The sequence below is a fragment of the Aotus nancymaae genome, unplaced genomic scaffold, assembly GCF_030222135.1.
Source record: "Aotus nancymaae isolate 86718 unplaced genomic scaffold, 86718_ANA_hifiasm-v0.15.2.pri h1tg000004l, whole genome shotgun sequence".
Taxonomy (NCBI): domain Eukaryota; kingdom Metazoa; phylum Chordata; class Mammalia; order Primates; family Aotidae; genus Aotus; species Aotus nancymaae.
In genome coordinates this window covers 48,647,704-48,666,467 of record NW_026988415.1, presented here as the reverse complement: position 1 = coordinate 48,666,467, position 18,764 = coordinate 48,647,704, and the positions used below count along the sequence as shown (strand labels likewise).

The 18,764-nt window shown below is 37.9% G+C and overlaps 1 pseudogene; it reads left to right on the top strand.

Annotated features, from left to right (window-relative positions):
* The first annotated feature begins 17,638 nt into the window (after positions 1 to 17,638).
* On the top strand, positions 17,639 to 18,516 carry LOC110567016 (large ribosomal subunit protein eL6-like; annotated as a pseudogene).
* The last annotated feature ends 248 nt before the right edge of the window (positions 18,517 to 18,764 follow it).

Genomic DNA, 18,764 nt, shown 5'->3' with positions numbered 1-18,764 from the left:
CAGATATAGTATTTTGAGATTTGCACTGGAAAAGTTGAGCAATACATATCCAGATCAAAGGGGAAAAAAAGCAATTTGTTTATGTAATAAAAATTGAAACAGATTCTGGGCAAATTTTCATGGCCTGGATTTGGAGGTCTAGGATTGTAGCTTTGAAGTAGACTTCAAACTTTAATAATAATCCTTGTCTTAGTGTTTGCCTCTGTTGCAGTGGCCAAATGTGTGAACTCCAGAGTTTTAAATGCTGTTGTGCTCCTGCTGTCATGCCTGATGATACAACAATTGATCATCCAACACAAAGAATAAGAAGGCCTGATGCCTGTAGAGATCAAAACAACTACTATCAAAAACACGTTACATGATCATGACCCATCAAATAGTGCTAGATACCTGGATTGATCAAGTCCCCGGAATATAATGGTGCATCCTTCATCTTAGTTTGAAGAATGACCAGAATGAGGGAGGGAGCATTACAATGAAAAATGGTCGTGCTGGCAGCTCTGCTGCGAGGGGGAATGACAAGTGAAAGAGAAACCACACCTGCAAAACAATAATGGCTCCAAAACGAACTGTAAGAAACCGAACCATAATTGCAGACTATTAAAGCTCAAAGTCTTGAACACCAGCTCCTTTAGACCCGTAGTTTCTTGAGAACACCACAAACAAACTGATCTAACACTAACAAGAAGAACTCTGCAGAGACTCATGTATTATAAAAATAAGTTCACTGGCTATTCCAACTACTACTTTCTTTTCAGATTTGGTCCAATTTCTGCCAACATCATCCTGTTACTAACTTCAGCCTCCAAAATTCCCTAAGCACCTCCTCCCGAACTCCTTTGTTTTGAGACACCTCAATTCCCCTGGTTTGTATTCTCCCTTGCTTCAAGCAGCAAACTAATAAACCTGACTATAGCTGTGCTCCTGTTAGTGTTTGGCTGGCTGTCTTTAACACCTTTGTCAACACACAACAAGAAGCCCTCTCACAGAAAGGGATCTTCTAATCATTCTTCCCTGTCATGTGTAGAGGGTATAGAGAGAAATACATATATATATATAATTCATATAAAATATATATATGAATTTTATATATATATATATATAATTCAAGTGCATTTCATACTCCTATATTGACCACTAATAATACCACTCTATGGTTCTGATTTCATTGATGCTATATTGGTGATTATGCATTTGTGAACATGATCCAAATTAGCATAGGTATATGCTTTTTATGGAAATGCGAGTTTGATCACATTCAATAATATTATGAATCTATTAATATTGAGTCATACTCTCTGTACTCAACAATGACTAATCCATCATTTTTCAGAAGTAGTTTAAGTATTTAGAGATCTATAACTCTGCAGTGCTTTGCATGAGAAATGCGCACTCTCTGTGCCTTAGCTCACTAGACAGTCATTGATAGAGAACTTCAGTGTCTAGCCCTGTCACTTTGACATCTGTCCTCAGAGTTAAATTTACTTTCAATAATAAAGATGCATGAAATAATTCTTCAGACTTTATGTATTATATCTTTGTCTCTATTTGTTTCTGTCTGTCCATACACATAAACATTGTAATTACACACACACACACACACACACACACACAGACTTTTTTTCCTTAGAAAAGTAACCCCTTTTAGTATATTTTTTCTAACTGAAAACACTAGTGAAACGTTGCCTTTTAATTATTTGTATCCCATAAACAAACAGTTGTGGCCTTCTTAATTCATTTTGATAGGATATTGGAATGCTGGAACTAATAGTGATATTAGTGATTGTAACAGTCATGGTTCTCCAGAAAAACAGAACATAATAGGACACACACACACACACACACACACGTGTACACACCAGTCTATTCAAAGTGAAATGTGAAGACAACAAGACTAATATGATGACTTACCTCCACTTAATGAATAGTAAATATATTTTCTCTTTCTTACAATTTTCTCAACAACATGTTATTTTCTCTGGCTTACTTTATTGTAAGAATACAGTATAATACATGTAACCTACAAAAATATGAAATAATTACCTATTTATATTATCTACAAGGCTGCTTCCAGTTAACAATAGGCTATTAGTAGTTAAGTTTTGAGAAAGTCAGGAGTTAAACAGGTTTTCAACCGTATGGAGAGGTTGGTTCCTATAACCCTCACATTGTTCAGTGGTCCACCATATATATATGGGGTCTCTTGATTTTAAGGACTTTTTTTTTTTTTTTGAGATGGAGTCTCGCTCTGTCACCCAGACTGGAGTGCAGTAGTGTGATCTCAGCTCACTGCAACCTCCACTTCCCAGGTTCAAGCGATTCTCCTGCCTCAGCCTCCCAATAAGCTGGATTACAGGCATATGCCACCACGCCCAGCTAATTTTTGTAGTTTTAGTAGAGACGGGGTTTTGCCATGTTGGCCAGGCTGGTCTCGAACTCCTGACCTCAAGTGATCTGCTCACCTCAGTCTCCCAAAGTGCTGGGATTACAGGTGTGAGCCACCATGCCTGGCCCACTTTAAGAAATTTTTTGAAGAAATAAGTTCATAGATTGCAAGAGCTGGCAAGTCCTAAATCTGTAGTGCAGGTCCCAGGCTGGAAATTCAATCAGGATTTAATGTTGCAGCCTTGAGGTAGAGTTTCTTCTGCTTTGGAAAACTTCAACGTCTGTTCTTAAGGCCTTCAACTGATTGGATAAGGCCCACCCACATTCTCAAGGGTCTACTCCTTTAAAGTCAACTAACTATAGATGTTAGTCATATCTGTAAAATACTTTGTCAGTAACACCTGCAGTAGTATTTGATTTAATAAATGTGTACTACAGCCTGGACAAATTGACACATAACACTAACTACTGTAGAGTTCATCTAAACAAACTCAATTAATTTTGTACATAGTTAGTCACCTAACTAATACATTTATGGAATACTAGACTCAATGCCAAAATATATTCATACTAAACCAAGAGTTCTCACCAATCATAAACCTTGATGTAGACCACTGTATTTGTAGACAGACCATAGTTCGTAAGTATTTGTTGTTCATGGAATTTCTTATGCTTGTGATTAATGTGAAAAGAGTATCCTGAGATTTTAGGAGCACTTTTTTAAAAGATATATTACAAGGATCAACCAACTGCTATTATCAGGATACATATAGTAAATTTATTGATGCATTTGTAAATCTTAAGAATGGAATAAAAATATTTGAAACACATACAAATATTGTTGAGCTATTTTATAAATGGGTGACTAAAGACCATTAAGTTACTTTGTATTTTACCTCCAACTTGCAATTCTACTTTAATAAAACTGTCTATTGGTTTATACATAAAATAAATTTTGTTTAACTCACATTTACTTATTTCACAAATCAGGTAATACAAAGATGTGTTATTTATAAGAATTTGCATTTTTCTTTACTCAGAATAATTACAGGCTTCCAGTGAGATTATATCATAAATTAGTTTCTAAATAATACTAACAAATTCACTGGAAATTTTTTTTTTATAATAGAAAGTTGGATTTCCATTTGGCTCTGTTACAAAATGTGTAGTTTTTAAAATAAAGGATATATTGCTGTGAGATTCTCAATATTCACCTTTTTAAAAAAACAAGGATATCTGTAAATGAACTTGACATTGGATAAAAAGTATATCATGACATAATCTTTTAGGTCATAGGAGAAGTCCAAACATTTTATTAGTGATTTCATCATTTAGTCAGAAAAGCTGACTTTAGTTTCCTCAAAATTTTTGGTAAAGTATCAGCGACAATTAAAAAAATTACTCAATAATAACAAAACAAAAGGAAAAAGATGAAAATTCCAAGTAAAGAAACAGTGAGCAAAGAATACAAACAGGGAAGTTTGAAAGAGGAAATGTGAACTCCTAATTGAATATAAAGCAAGTTTAATTATACTAGGATTAATACTATAAAAAATAAAATTAGATATTTTCAGCCTACTAAATTGTGAAGTAGTACAAGTATTAACGTTAGTGTTGGTGGGATACCTGCTTTCTGTACTACTGGTGGTTATCAATATTTGTAATTTCTTCCAGTAGGTCAATCTGGAAATCTTTATGAAAAAAATCTTGGTAAAAATACATCCATTTTGTCTCAGTCCATTTTCTATTGCTTATAACAGAATATCTGAAACTGGGTAATTTATAAAGAAAATGAATGCATTTCTTACAATTCTAAAGACTAAGGTGTTGAAAGTGAGAGGCTTCTTGCTAGTAGGGACTCTACAGAGTTTTCTGAAGTGGTGCAGGATATCACAAAGTGAGGTGGCTAAGTGTGCTAGCTTGCCAACTCAGATCTCTCTTTCCCTTCTTATAAAGCTACCAGTTCTCCTCCCATGATAATACATTAATCCATTAACCCATTAATCCATGAATAGATTAATCCATTAATGCACCTTCACGATTCAATCACCTGTTGAAGTTCCAAGTCTCAATACTATCACATTGGAGGTTAAGTTTCAGCATGAGCTTTTGGAGGAAACTTTTGAACCATATCACTCTTTTTCTCAGTAATGTAATTCCTAGGAATTTATTTTAAGGATATTATTGAATAAGTGGATGAAGTAAGGATATTACTGGATAAGAATGAAGATATTCATGTTTGTAATAATTATAAATTGATATAAAAAAGCAGAAAAATTGTTCGGTAAGTTACAGTTTATTCATGGAATGAAATAATCTGCAGCCTTTAAAATGTTGTATATAAATATTTAATGATGAAAAGTCAGGTTATTTAAAAAGTATATATAGCATATATAATATGATTCCAGTTTTTAAAAGTATAAAGGTATACATTGAAAAATGTCTGGAAACGCAAAGAACAAAGTCTTAGTAGTTGATTTGGATAGTGGGATGACTATCGTTCTTGTTTTCTTCTTTTGGCTTACTTTCATTTTACATGTCTTTAACAATCACGAGTTTTCGTCTAATGGGAACAATAGTGAGTTACTTTTAATTTAAAAAGAAAAAGATGTACCCAATTCAAAAAAGATGTTACCAAACAGTAGATGTTTACTTTCCAAACCAGAGATATGCTGTTATGAAGTGAATTGTACCCCCAAGCCCTAACAATTCTTGTGTTGAAGCCCCAACCCCCAATATGACTATATTTGAGGATACAGCTTTTAGAATGTCATTAATGTTAAACTAAGTCATAAAGATGAAGTCCTAATCTGATTAGATGGTGGCCTGATAGGAAGAGGAGGACACAGAGATCCTTATCTACACAGGTAAAGAAAGTCCCTGTGAGCACACAGTACAAAGATGGCTGTCCTTAAGCCACGAAGAGAGACTTTATCAGAATGAGAATACACTGGTACCCTGATCTCAGACTTCCCAGCTTCCAAAACTGTGACAAAATAAACTTTTATTGTTTAATTCACCCAGTCTATGGTATTTTGTTCTGGCAGCCCTAGGACACATGCTTTTAGTCATTTATAAATTTTACTCTGCCTCCTCCCAAAAAGATTTAAATTGGCTAAAATTGGGCTACCATTAATAAATTCTGTTAAGCCAGGAGAATGAACTTAGTCTAGACTCTGAAGAGGATGTTCTCTTTGGAAGAGATGCAAGGCTGGTATGAAGATGATGGTGGAAGCAGTATAAGCAATGGCATGAAGATGGGGCAATATGAGGTATGGCCAGAGGATAAGATACAGACCAGCGAAAATGGCCAGATGGTTGTCTTCTCATTCTCATGAAATACCTTCCAAAATTGTTACCAAACTTTCACAAATTGACAAAGAGAAGCTGTCAGGTACTATCAGGTACTATAATGTCCTTTGATATCTTTGATATATTTGCATTTTCAGACCTAGGTCATTCTGCCAACCCAGTGAAGGATGACAAGGAAAAAGAAAAGTTAGAGGCAAAACCAATCTCATGTGATGTTAGCCACTGATTTAAAGAAAAAAGAAAACCCTTTCAATAAGACAATTTTTAAAGATAACTTCAAAATACTCCTTGAAACAGATGAATTCAATGTTTTCTCACTATGTTATGGCATATTGTGTATATGCAACAAATATTTTCTCATAAGTTTCCCCATGCTTCTTTACTACAACCCTATGCTAATTATTATTTTTTGGTCATCTATTAATTTGGAGAAAATTCTCAGGTATCTCTTTTTGAAGTCATCTCTTCATGTACCCAAATCTTTCTGACAGCTTCAGTCTAAGTTCTTTGAAACCAATATCCACTTAAATTCTCTACTGTTTCATGACCAGCTTGTTCTATGCTCCTTCCAGCAAACAATGGAATGTCTATTCTAGCATCTACAAAATCCCAGGTACATCTAACATGCAATATAATAATGATGATAATATAAATATTTGTTTGGCTGAATCAGAGGTGATCAGTGAGGCAGAACTCATGAATGTCTCAATTTCCAGTTGAATATGCTGTCTCTATCTTGGGTCACTGTCATGTAGAACTGGTTGAATGTGTAATTAAAAGACTGGCATAATAGTTCTAATCAGCAAGAAGTTGTGCAAGAATAAATTAATTTTTTATTTAAAGCTGGAGGAATCATGCTGCCTGACTTCAAACTATACCACAAGGCTACAGTAACGAAAACAGCATGGTACTGGTACCAAAACAGTTATATAGACAAATGGAACAGAATAAAGGCCTCAAAAATAACACCACACATCTACACCCATCTGGTCTTTGACAAATCTGACAAAACGAGCAATAGGGAAAGGATTCCCTTTTTAATAAATGGTGTTGGGGAAACTGGCAAGCCATATGCAGAAAGCTGAAACTGGACCCCTTCCTTACACCTTACACAAAAATTAACTCAAAATGGATTAAAGACTTAAATATAAGACCTAAAACCATAAATACCCTAGAAGAAAACCTAGCCAATACCATTCAGGACATAGGCATGGGCAAAGACTTCATGACTAAAAAGCAATGGTGACAAAAGCCAGAAATGACAAATGAGATATAATTAAACTAAAAGCTGCTGCACAGCAAAAGAAACTATCATCAGAGTGAACAGGCAAGCTACAGAATAGGAGAAAATTTTTGCAATCTATCCAGCTGACAAAGGGCTAATATCCAGAATCTACAAAAAACTTAAACAAATTTACAAGAAAAAAAACAAGCAATCCCATCAAAAAGTGGATGAAGGATATGAATAGACACTTCTCAAAAGAAGACATTTATGCAGCAAACAAATGTATGGAAAAAAAGCTCATCATCACTGGTCACTAGAGAAATACAAATAAAAACCACAATGAGATACTATCTCACACCAGTTAAAATGGTAATCATTAAAAAGTAAGGAAACAACAGATGCTAGAGAGGATGTGAAGAAATAGGAATGCTTTTACACTGTTGGTGGGAGTGTACATTAGTTCAACCATTGTGGAAGACAGTGTGGCGATTCCTCAAGGATCTAGAACTAGAAACACCATTTGACCCAGCAATCCCATTATTGGGTATATAACCAAAGGACTATAAATCATTCTACTATAAAGACACATGCACATGTATGTTTATCACGGCACTGATCACAATAGTAAAGACTGGGAAGCAAACCCAATGCCCACCAATGATAGACTAGATAAAGAAAGTACGGTACATATACACCATGGAATACTATGCAGCTATAAAAAAAGAAGAGTTCATGCCCTTTGCAGGGACATGGATGAAACTGGAAACCATCATTCTCAGCAAACTAACACAAGAACAGAAAACCAAACACCGCATGTTCTCACTCATAAGTGGGAGTTGAAGAATGAGAACACATGGAAACAAGGAAGGGAACATCACACACTGAGGCCTATTGGAGGGTGGGGGGTTAGGGGAGGGATAGCATTAGGAGAAATATCTAATGTAGATCATGGGTTGATAGGTGCAGCAAACCACCATGGCACATGTATACCTATGTATCAAACCTGTACTTTCTGCACTTGTACCCCAGAACTTAAAGTATAATAATTAAAAAAAAAATTAATTTTTTAAATTGTGATAACAAGCTCATTGGCCTCCTATGTATCTTCGATTTGGTGGGATGCTTATAGAGTCCATGTCAATGTGACTAATTGGCTGTGAGACTGACACATTAGGTTAGACTGACTCTACAGGTTGTATCAACTGCTTATGAGTTCTGGATTCAGATATTATGGGTCCTTGGAACTAAGGTGCTGCAGTGAGCAGGACTGCTCTCCTGTAATCTATATGAGTCATATAACTGAGAATTGTTTTTAATCTTCTTCCATTCCTCTAACCCCATCATCACTGTATTGTTTGCAAATCCTCCAATCATCTGACTGCTATTACAGAGCCAACTAAATGGAGAGGATTCATTTAACTGACACAAAAGAGCTCTGAGAGTCTCCTTTCCCCAACCTCATTCTGCCTAAATTACCATATAACGAACAGGCATTTATTTTTATAATAATAATTAGCATTATTGCAGTTCATATTTTCCGAGAGCAGTAATATTTCATCTTTAAATCTCCACGGTTTTATGAGTTAGGTCAGTGTTTTTTCTGTATAACAAATTTGGAAACTGAGGCATCATGGGGTTAAAATGCAAATGACTTACTCATAGTCACAGTGCTGGGATTAAAGCCCAGGAGAAGAGACCCAATTCTGGCTTCAGACCAATGAGCAACACTTCTTCCTCACCTGAGTTTTGGGATTTGTATTAATTTTAGCTTATAATAGTGTGACGATTACCTAAAAGCAATTTTCTACAGATCTGAGAAAGTTTCATATCCATCATGTTAAGCAACATTCTAAAATCATTTCTACCTTTTTACCTTTGTAATTTATCTTTAAATGCCCCTATACACCCAAGGCACATACATTGAGGAGTTGCTAACATGTACCACAATGTTTTTATGGCATATTTCGAACAAAAGAATTAGCTAAAACAATAGAGAAAATGAAATCCAATTGGAAAGAGTGGAAAACAACATCAAAAATCTGTCCTTAAAATTTAGTCAAACTGAAGGCTACTATAGACATGAAAATATGTTATAACTGAGAACACCTTAAATTATTTTGATAAATACCTGTCTGTTATTCTCTAATTTATTCAGAAGGGCCCATACCAAACCTTGAATGGTCATATTTTTATCAATGTAATACAATTTCCCCATTTTAATCAGTAGTATCTTATATTTTTATTTTATTTATTTATTTATTTATTTTTAATTGTCTTTTAGGTTTTCGGGTACATGTGAAGAACATGAAAGATTGTTGCATAGGTAAACACATGGCAGTGTGATTTGCTGCCTTCCTCCCCTTCACCTATATCTGGCATTTCTCCCCATGATATCTCTCCCCAGCTGCCCACCCCACGCTGTCCCCTCCCCTATTTCCCCCCAACAGACCCCACTGTGTAGTGCTCCCCTCCCTGTGTCCATGTGTCCTCATTATTCAACACCCACCTATGAGTGAGAACATGCAGTGTTTGATTTTCTATTCTTATGTCAGTTTGCTGAGAATGATGGTTTCCAGGTTCATCCATGTCCCTACAAAGGACGCGAATTCATCGTTTTTGATGGCTGCATAATATTCCATCGTGTATATGTGCCACATTTTCCCTGTCCGGTCTATCATTGATGGGCATTTGGGTTGGTTTCAGATCTATGCTATTGTAAACTGTGCTGCAATGAACATTCGTGTGCATGTGTCCTTATAGTAGAACGATTTATAATCCTTTGGATATATACCCAGTAATGGGATTGCTGGGTCAAATGGAATTTCTATTTCTAGGTCCTTGAGGAATCGCCACACTGTCTTCCACAATGGTTGAACTAATTTACACTCCCACCAACAGTGTAAAAGTGTTCCTATTTCTCCACATCCTCTCTAGCATCTGTTGTCTCCAGATTTTTTAATGATCGCCATTCTAACTGGCTTGAGATGGTATCTCAATGTAGTTTTGATTTGCATTTCTCTAATGACCAGTGATGATGAGCATTTTTTCATATGTTTCTTGGCCTCATGTATGTCTTCTTTTGTAAAATGTCTGTTCATATCCTTCGCCCACTTTTGAATGGGCTTGTTTGTTTTTTTCTTGTAAATCTGCTTTAGTTCGTGGTAAATTCTGGATATCAGCCCTTTGTCAGATGGGTAAACTGCAAATTTTTTTTCCCATTCTGTTGGTTGCTGATTCACTCTAATGACGATTTCTTTTGCCATGCAGAAGCTGTGGAGTTTGATCAGGTCCCATTTGTCTATTTTGGCTTGTGTTGTCAATGCTTTTGGTATTTTGGTCATGAAGTCCTTGCCTACACCTATGTCCTGAATGGTTTTGCCTAGATTTTCTTCTAGGGATTTTATGGTGTTAGGTCTTATGTTTAAGTCTTTAATCCATCTGGAGTTAATTTTAATGTAAGGTGTCAGGAAGGGGTCCAGTGTCTGCTTTCTGCACATGGCTAGCCAGTTTTCCCAACACCATTTATTAAACAGGGAATCCTTTCCCCATTGCTTGTTTTTGTCAGATTTGTCAAAGATTGGATGGTTGTAGACATCTTGTGTTGCCTCCGAGGCCTCTGTTCTGTTCCATTGGTCTATATCTCTGTTTTGGTACCAGTACCATGCTGTTTTGATTACTGTAGCCTTGTAGTATAGTTTGAAGTCTGGTAGTGTGATGCCTCCTGCTTTGTTCTTTTTGCTAGATGGGGATAGCATTGAATCTGTAAATTATTTTGGGCAGTATGGCCATTTTCACGATATTGATTCTTCCTAACCATGAACATGGAATGTTTCTCCATCTGTTTGTGTCCTCTCTTATTTCGTTGAGCAGTGGTTTGTAGTTTTCCTTGAAGAGGTCCTTTAGGTTCCTTGTTAGTTGTATTCCTAGGTATTTTATTCTCTTTGTAGCAATTGTGAATGGCAGTTCATTCTTGATTTGGCTCTCTTTAAGTCTGTTATTGGTGTATAGGAATGCTTGTGATTTTTGCACATTGATTTTGTATCCTGAGACTTTGCTGAAGTTGCTTATCAGTTTCAGAAGATTTTGGGCTGAGACGATGGGGTCTTCAAGATATACAATCATGTAGTCTGCAAATAGAGACAGTTTGACTGCCTCCTTTCCTATTTGAATACCCTTCATTTCTTTTTCTTTCCTGATTGCTCTGGCTAGAACTTCCAGTACTATATTGAATAGGAGTGGTGAGAGAGGGCATCCTTGTCTAGTGCCAGATTTCAAAGGGAATGCTTCCAGTTTTTGCCCATTCAGTATGATATTGGCTGTTGGTTTGTCATAAATAGCTTTTATTATTTTGAGATACGTTCCATCAATACCTAGTTTATTGAGGGTTTTTAGCATAAAGGGCTGTTGAATTTTGTCGAAGGCCTTCTCTGCATCAATTGAGATAATCATGTGGTTTTTGTCTTTGATTCTGTTTATGTGGTGAGTTACGTTTATAGACTTGCATATGTTGAACCAGCCTTGCATCCCTGGGAAGAATCCTACTTGATCATGGTGGATAAGCTTTTCGATGTGCTGTTGCAATCGGTTTGCCAGTATTTTATTGAAGATTTTTGCATCTATGTTCATCATGGATATTGGCCTGAAGTTTTCTTTTCTTGTTGAGTCTCTGCTGGGTTTTGGTATCAGGATGATGTTGGTCTCATAAAATGATTTGGGAAGGACTACCTCTTTTTGGATTATTTGGAATAGCTTCAGAAGGAATGGTACCAACTCCTCTTTGTATGACTGGTAGAATTCGGCTGTGAACCCATCTGGACCTGGGCTTTTTTTGTTTGGTAGGCTCTTAATTGCTGCCTTGACTTCAGACCTTGTTATTGGTCTATTCAGGTTTTCAACTTCTTACTGGTTTAGGCTTGGGAGGAGGCAACTGTCCAGGAATTTATCCATTTCTTCCAGGTTTCCTAGTTTAGGTGCATAGAGTTGTTTGTAATAATCTCTGATGATGGTTTGAATTTCTGTGGTGATATGCCCTTTATCATTTTTTATTGCATCTATTTGGTTATTCTCTCTTTTCTTTTTTAATAATCTGGCTAGTGGTCTATTTTGTTGATCTTTTCAAAAAACCAGCTCCTGGATTTATTGATTTTTTGAAGGGTTTTTCGTGCCTCTATCTCCTTCAGTTCTGCTCTGATCTTAGTTATTTCTTGTCTTCTGCTAGCTTTTGAGTTTTTTTGATCTTGCTCCTCTAGCTCTTTCAATTTTGATGATAGGGTGTCAATTTTAGATCTCTCCTTGCTTCTCATGTGGGCACTTATTGCTATATATTTTCCTCTAGAAACTGCTTTATATGTGTCCCAGAGATTCTGGTATGTTGTATCTTCATTCTCATTGGTTTTGAAGAAAATCTTTATTTCTGCCTTCATTTCATCGTTTATCCAGTCAACATTCAAGAGCCAGTTGTTCAGTTTCCATGAAGCTGTGTGGTTCTGAGTTAGTTTCTGAATTCTGAGTTCTAACTAGTTTGCACTGTTGTCTGAGAGACTGTTTGTTATGATTTCCTTTCTTTTGCATTTGCTGAGGAGTGATTTACTTCCAATTATGTGGTCAATTTTAGAGTAGGTGTGATGTGGTGCTGAGAAGAATGCATATTCTGTGGGTTTGGGGTGGAGAGTTCTGTAAATGTCTATTAGGTTTGCTTTGTCCAGGTCTGAGTTCAAGTCCTAGATATCCTTGTTAATTTTCTGTCTGGTTGATCTGTCTAATCTTCAAAAATGGGTGTTAATGTCTCCTACTATTATTGTGTGGGAGTCTAAGTCTCTTTGTAAGTCATTAAGAACTTGCCTTATGTATCTGGGTGCTCTTGTACTGGGTGCATATATATTTAGGATCGTTAGCTCTTCTTGTTGCATTGATCCTTTTACCATTATGTAATGTCCTTCTTTGTCTCTTTTGATCTTTGTTGCTTTGAAGTCTATTTTATCAGAGATGAGAACTGCAACTCCTGCTTTTTTTTGCTCTCCATTTGCTTGGTAAATCTTCCTCCATCCCTTTATTTTGAGCCTTTGTGTATCTTTGCATGTGAGATGGGTTTCCTGGATACAGCACACCGATGGGTCTTGGCTTTTTATCCAATTTGCCAGTCTGTGTCTTTTGATTGGGGCATTTAGTCCATTTACATCTAGGGTTAATTTTGTTATGTGTGAATTTGATTCTGCCATTACGATGCTAGCTGGGTGTTTTGTCCGTCAGTTGATGCAGATTCTTCATTGTGTTGATGCTCTTTACAATTTGGTATTTTTTTGAAGTGTCTGGTACTGATTGTTCCTTTCTATGTGTAGTGCTTCTTTCAGGAGCTCTTTTAAGGCAGGCCTGGTGGTGATGAAATCTCTGAGTACTTGCTTGTTTGCAAAGGATTTTATTTTTCCTTCACTTATGAAGCTTAGTTTGGCTGGATATGAAATTCTGGGTTGAAAGTTCTTTTCTTTAAGGATGTTAAATATTGGCCCCCACTCTCTTCTGGCCTGTAGGGTTTCTGCTGAGAGATCTGCTGTAAGTCTGATAGGCTTCCCTTTGTGGGTAACCTGACCTTTCTCTCTGGCTGCCCTTAGCATTTTCTCCTTCATTTCAACCCTGGTGAATCTGATGATTATGTGCCTTGAGGTTGCTCTTCTTGAGGAATATCTTTGTGGTGTTCTCTGTATTTCCTGGACTTGAATATTGGCCTGCCTTGCTAGGTTGGGGAAGTTTTCCTGGATAATATCCTGAAGAGTATTTTCCAGCTTGGATTCATTCTCTCCGTTACATTCAGGTACACGTATCAAACGTAGATTAGGTCTTTTCACATAGTCCCATATTTCTTGGATACTTTTTTCATTCCTTTTTACCCTGTTTTCTCTAATCTTGCCTTCTCATTTTATTTCATTGAGTTGATCCTCGACCTCTGATATCCTTTCTTCTCCTTGGTCAATTTGGCTGTTGAAACTTTGCATGCTTCGCGAGTTTCTCATGTTGTGTTTTTCAGCTCCATCAATTCACTCATAATCCTCCTTAAGTTGTCCATTCTCGTTAGCATTTCGTCAAGTCTTTTTTCAAGGTTCTTGGTTTCTTTGCATTGGATTAGAACATGTTCTTTTAGCTCATGGAAGATTCTTATTACCCACCTTCTGAAGCCTGATTCTGTCATTTCATCACACTCATTCTCCATCCAGCCTTGTTCCCTTGCTGGCGAGGAGTTGTGATCCTTTTTAGGAGGAGAGGTGTTCTGGTTTTGGGTGTTTTCTTCCTTTTTGCGCTGGTTTCTTCCCATCTTTGTGGATTTATCCACCTGTGGTCTTTGTAGTTGCTGACTTTCAGATTGGGTCTCTGAGTGGATGTCTAGTTTTCAGATGATGAAGTTATTTCTGTTGCTTAGTTTTCCTTCTAACAGTCTGGCCCCTCTGCTGTAGGACTGCTGAGGTTCACTCCAGGCCCTGTTTGCCTGGGATCACCTGCAGCAGCTGCAGAACAGTAAGGGTTGCTACCAGTTTCTTCTTCTGCTATCTTTGTCCCAGAAGGATGCCCGCCAAATGTCAGTCTTATCTCTCCTTTATGAGGTGACTCTTTGGATATATGGGAGTCAGGGAGCTGCTTGAGGAGACAGTCTGTCCTTTATAGGAGCTCAAATGCTGAGCTGTGAGCTCCGTTGTTCATTCAGAGCTGTTGGGCAGGTACATTTAAGTCTGCTGCAGCAGAACTCATAGACCCCCTTTTTTTTCCCCCAGGTGCTCTGTCCCGGGGAGTTAGGGCTTTATTTAGGAATTTCCGTTATGTTGCTGTCTTTTTTTCCGGGCTGCCCTGCCCAGCAAGGAGGCAGGCTAGTCACTGTCTGCCTGCAGAGGCTTTGCTGAGCTGCTGTGGGCTCCACCCAGCTGCTGTGTGAACTTCCCTGCAGTCCTGTTTATATGGGTGTAGTTAGAACTGCCTCGACAATGGTGGCCCACCTCTGTAATGGTGGACTCTCTCTGTAATGGCAGGTTGCCTCGGCAACAGCGGGCTGCCTCAGCAAAGGCAGACTGCCTCTGTAGTGGTGGAGTACCTCAGTAATGGTGGACACCCCTCCCCCACAGAGCTGGACCATCCCAGGTTCAGCTGTGCTGGCTGTGATGCTCTCAACCCAGAGTGTTTCCAATTGCTGTTTTTTTTTTTTGTGGGGGTGGGACCAGCCGAGCCTGATCACCTGGCTCCCTGCCTCAGAGCCTTTTTTTTTCTTTTAGTTGAACGGTCGACTCTGTCGCCTGCTGAAAAGGCACCGGGATCTGTGTGATTTCCTGTGTGGCGACCCACTGAGCTGGCTGAAACAGCGGAGCTGAGATTCGTGGTGCTTTTTTTTTTTTTTGCCCGGGAATCTCCTCGCCTGGCTCCTTGTTTCAGTCCCCTTTTTTAATCAGATGAATGGGCGACTGTGGCTTCCCAGATCTCCACTCACCAGACCCAGACCAGTGTGTTTTGTATGGAGAACCGACGCACCGGGGCACCGGCAAAACAGCCGTGCAGGCCAAAACAGCCACACTGGCGACCCATGGGGCTCCTCCGCCTGGGATTTTCCTGGTCTGTGGGCAATAAAAATCCATCTGGAAATGTGGCATCCACTCACACTCTGCGCTTTCACTGGGAGCTGCAATCCTGAGCTGCTCCTAAGTGGCCATCTTGGATCTTCCCTATTTTTATTTAACTTATTGTCTGATTATCATTTTCAGTTCCATATGGTCCTGATGTTCTTTGAAGAGTGTCCAAAGAAAACAATCATTTTTTTAGCTCTCTTTCGCTCCCTCTCTCTGTGTATGTGTGTGTGTATATATATATATATATATATACACACACACATACATATCTACATATATATACATACACACACACTTATATACACATACATACACATACATGCACATATATATTTATATATAGTTAATTGACAAGTTAAAATTGTATACATATATGGTTTACAACATATTTTGATCTCTACATTGTGGAATGACAAAATCAAGCTATTTAACATATGCATTACCTCACACACTTATCATTTATTTTTGGTGGTGAGAACACTTAAAATCTACTCTCTTAGCAATTTTAAAGAATACAACATATTGTTATTAACTATAATCACCATATTGTATAATAGATCTCTTGAATTTACTCTTTCTAAATGAAATTTTGAATCCTTTGACCATTTCGCCAACCCTCCCTTCAACCTGCCCCTTGCTGTCAGCCCCAGGTAACTACTATTCTTTTTTATTATTATTATTATACTTCTAAGTTCTGGGATACATGTGCAGCACATAGAGGTTTGTTACATAGGTGTACATGTGTCATGGTGGTTTGCTGCACCCCTAAACCCGTCATCGACATTAGGTATGTCTCCTAATGCAATCCCTCCCCTTGCCCCCCAACCCCTTTAGGCCCCAGTGTGTGATGTTCTCCTCCCTGTGTCCATGTGTTCTCATTCTTCAACTCTCACTTATGAGTTAGAAGATACAGTGCTTAATTTTTTGTTACTGGGTTGGTTTGCTGAGAATGATGGTTTCAAGTTACATCCATGTCCCTGCAAAGGACATGAACTCATCCTTTTTTATAGCTGCATAGTATTCCATGGTGTATATGTGCCACATTTTCTTATCCAGTCTAATATTGATGGGCATTTGGGTTGGTTCCAAGTCTTTGCTATTGTGAACAGTGCTGCAATAAACTTAGGTGTGCATGTGTCTTTATAGTAGAATGATTTATAATTCTTTGGGTATATACCCAATAATGAGATTGCTGGGTCAAATGGTGTTTCTAGTTCTAGATCCTTGAGGAATCGCCACACTGTCTTCCACAATGGTTGAACTAATGTACGATCCCACCAACAGTGTAAAAGCATTCCTATTTCCTCACATCCTCTTCAGCATCAGTTGTTTCCTGATTTTTTAATGATCGCCATTCTAACTGTTGTGAGATAGTATCTCATTGTAGTTTTTATTTGCATTTCTCTAATGACCAGTGATGATGAACTTTTTCTCATATGTTAACTGGCCACATAAATATTTTCTTTTCTTTTTTTTTTTTTTTGAGACAGAGTTTCTCTCTTGTTACCCAGGCTGGAGAGCAATGGCGCGATCTCGGCTCACAGCAACCTCCTCCTCCTGGGTTCAGGCAATTCTCCTGCCTCAGCCTCCTGAGTAGCTGGGATTACAGGCATGTGCCACCATGCCCAGCTAATTTTTTTGTATTTTTAGTAGAGATGGGGTTTCATCATGTTGACCAGGATGGTCTTGATCTCTTGACCTCGTGATCCACCCGCCTCGGCCTCCCAAAGTGCTGGGATTACAGGCGTGAGCCACCACGCCCAGCCTATAAATGTTTTCTTTTGAAAAGTGTCTGTTCATATTGGTCATATCCTTTGCCCACTTTTTCATGGGGTTGTTAGATTTTTTCTTCTAAATTTGTTTAAGTTTCTGTAGATTCTAGATATTAGCCCTTTGTGAGATGGATAGATTGCAGAAGTTTTCTCCCACTAGTCTACTCTGCTTCTATGAATTCTACTTCTTTAGATTCCACATCTAAGTGAGATCATGTGGTACTTGTCTTTCTGTGCCTGGCTTATTTAACTTAGCATAATGTCCTCTAGATTCACTCATATTGTCACTAATGACAGGATTTCCTTCAGTTTAAAGGCTGAATAGCTCTTTCCCACCTTGCACAATGGCAGGTGAAAAAGTTGACAAGCCAGGTGGTAAGGAGAAGAAACCCGAAGCCAAGAAGTCTGATGCTGGTAGCAAGGTGAAAAAGGGTAACCTCAAGGCTAAAAAGCCCAAGAAGGGAAAGTCCCATTGCAGCCAAAATTCTATCCTTGCCAAAGGAATTGCCAGATACTCCCAATCTGCTATGTATTTCAGAAAGGCCATGTACAAGAGGAAGTACTCTGCCGCTAAATCCAAGGTTGAAAAGGAAAAGAAGAAGGTTGTTGCAACTGTTGCAAAACCAGTTGATGGTAACCAGAATAGCAGTACCAGGTTGGTTAAACTTTTCAAAGGACCTAGATATTATCCTACTAATGATATGCCTAGAAAGCTGTTGAGCCATGTAAAAATACCCTTCAGTTGGCACGTGAGAAAACTGAGCCAGCATCATTCCCAGGACCATTCTAATCATCTTCACTGGGTGCCACAGAGGCAACAGGGTGTTTTTCTGGAAGTAGCTGGCTAGTGGCTTGTTACATATGACCAGACCTCTGGTCCTCAATCAAGTTCCTCTACAAAGAGCACATTGGAAATTTGTCATTGCCACCTCAACCAAAATTGATAACACCAATGTGAAAATCCCAAAACATGTTACTGACATTTACTTCAAGAAGAAGCTGAAGAAGCCCACACACCAGGGAGGTGAGATCTCCAACAAGAAAAAGAGAAATACGAGATTACAGAGCAGTGTAAAGTTGACCAGAAAACTGTGGACTCAAAAATTTCACCAAACTCAAAGCTACTCTTCAGCTCCAGGGCTATCTGTGAGGCTATCTGTGATCTGTGTTTGCCCTGATGAATGCAATTTATTTTCACACATTAGTATTCTTTATTTCTTAAGAAGAACCTAATGAAATAACTTACATATTTAAATAAATAAAAAATAAAGGCTGAGTAGTATTCCATTGTGAAAACAGTCATTTTTTTTAGCCTTTACCTACTGTGTGAACCCATAGCCCGTAAAATAGTGTTGTCAGAAGTCTTTCTTTACAGCATGTTGTTCCAGGAGCCTTTATAATCTTGATTCATCATTTTTTCAATAGAACATCATCAACTTTCCTATTCATCATAGTACAGTATTCATGATT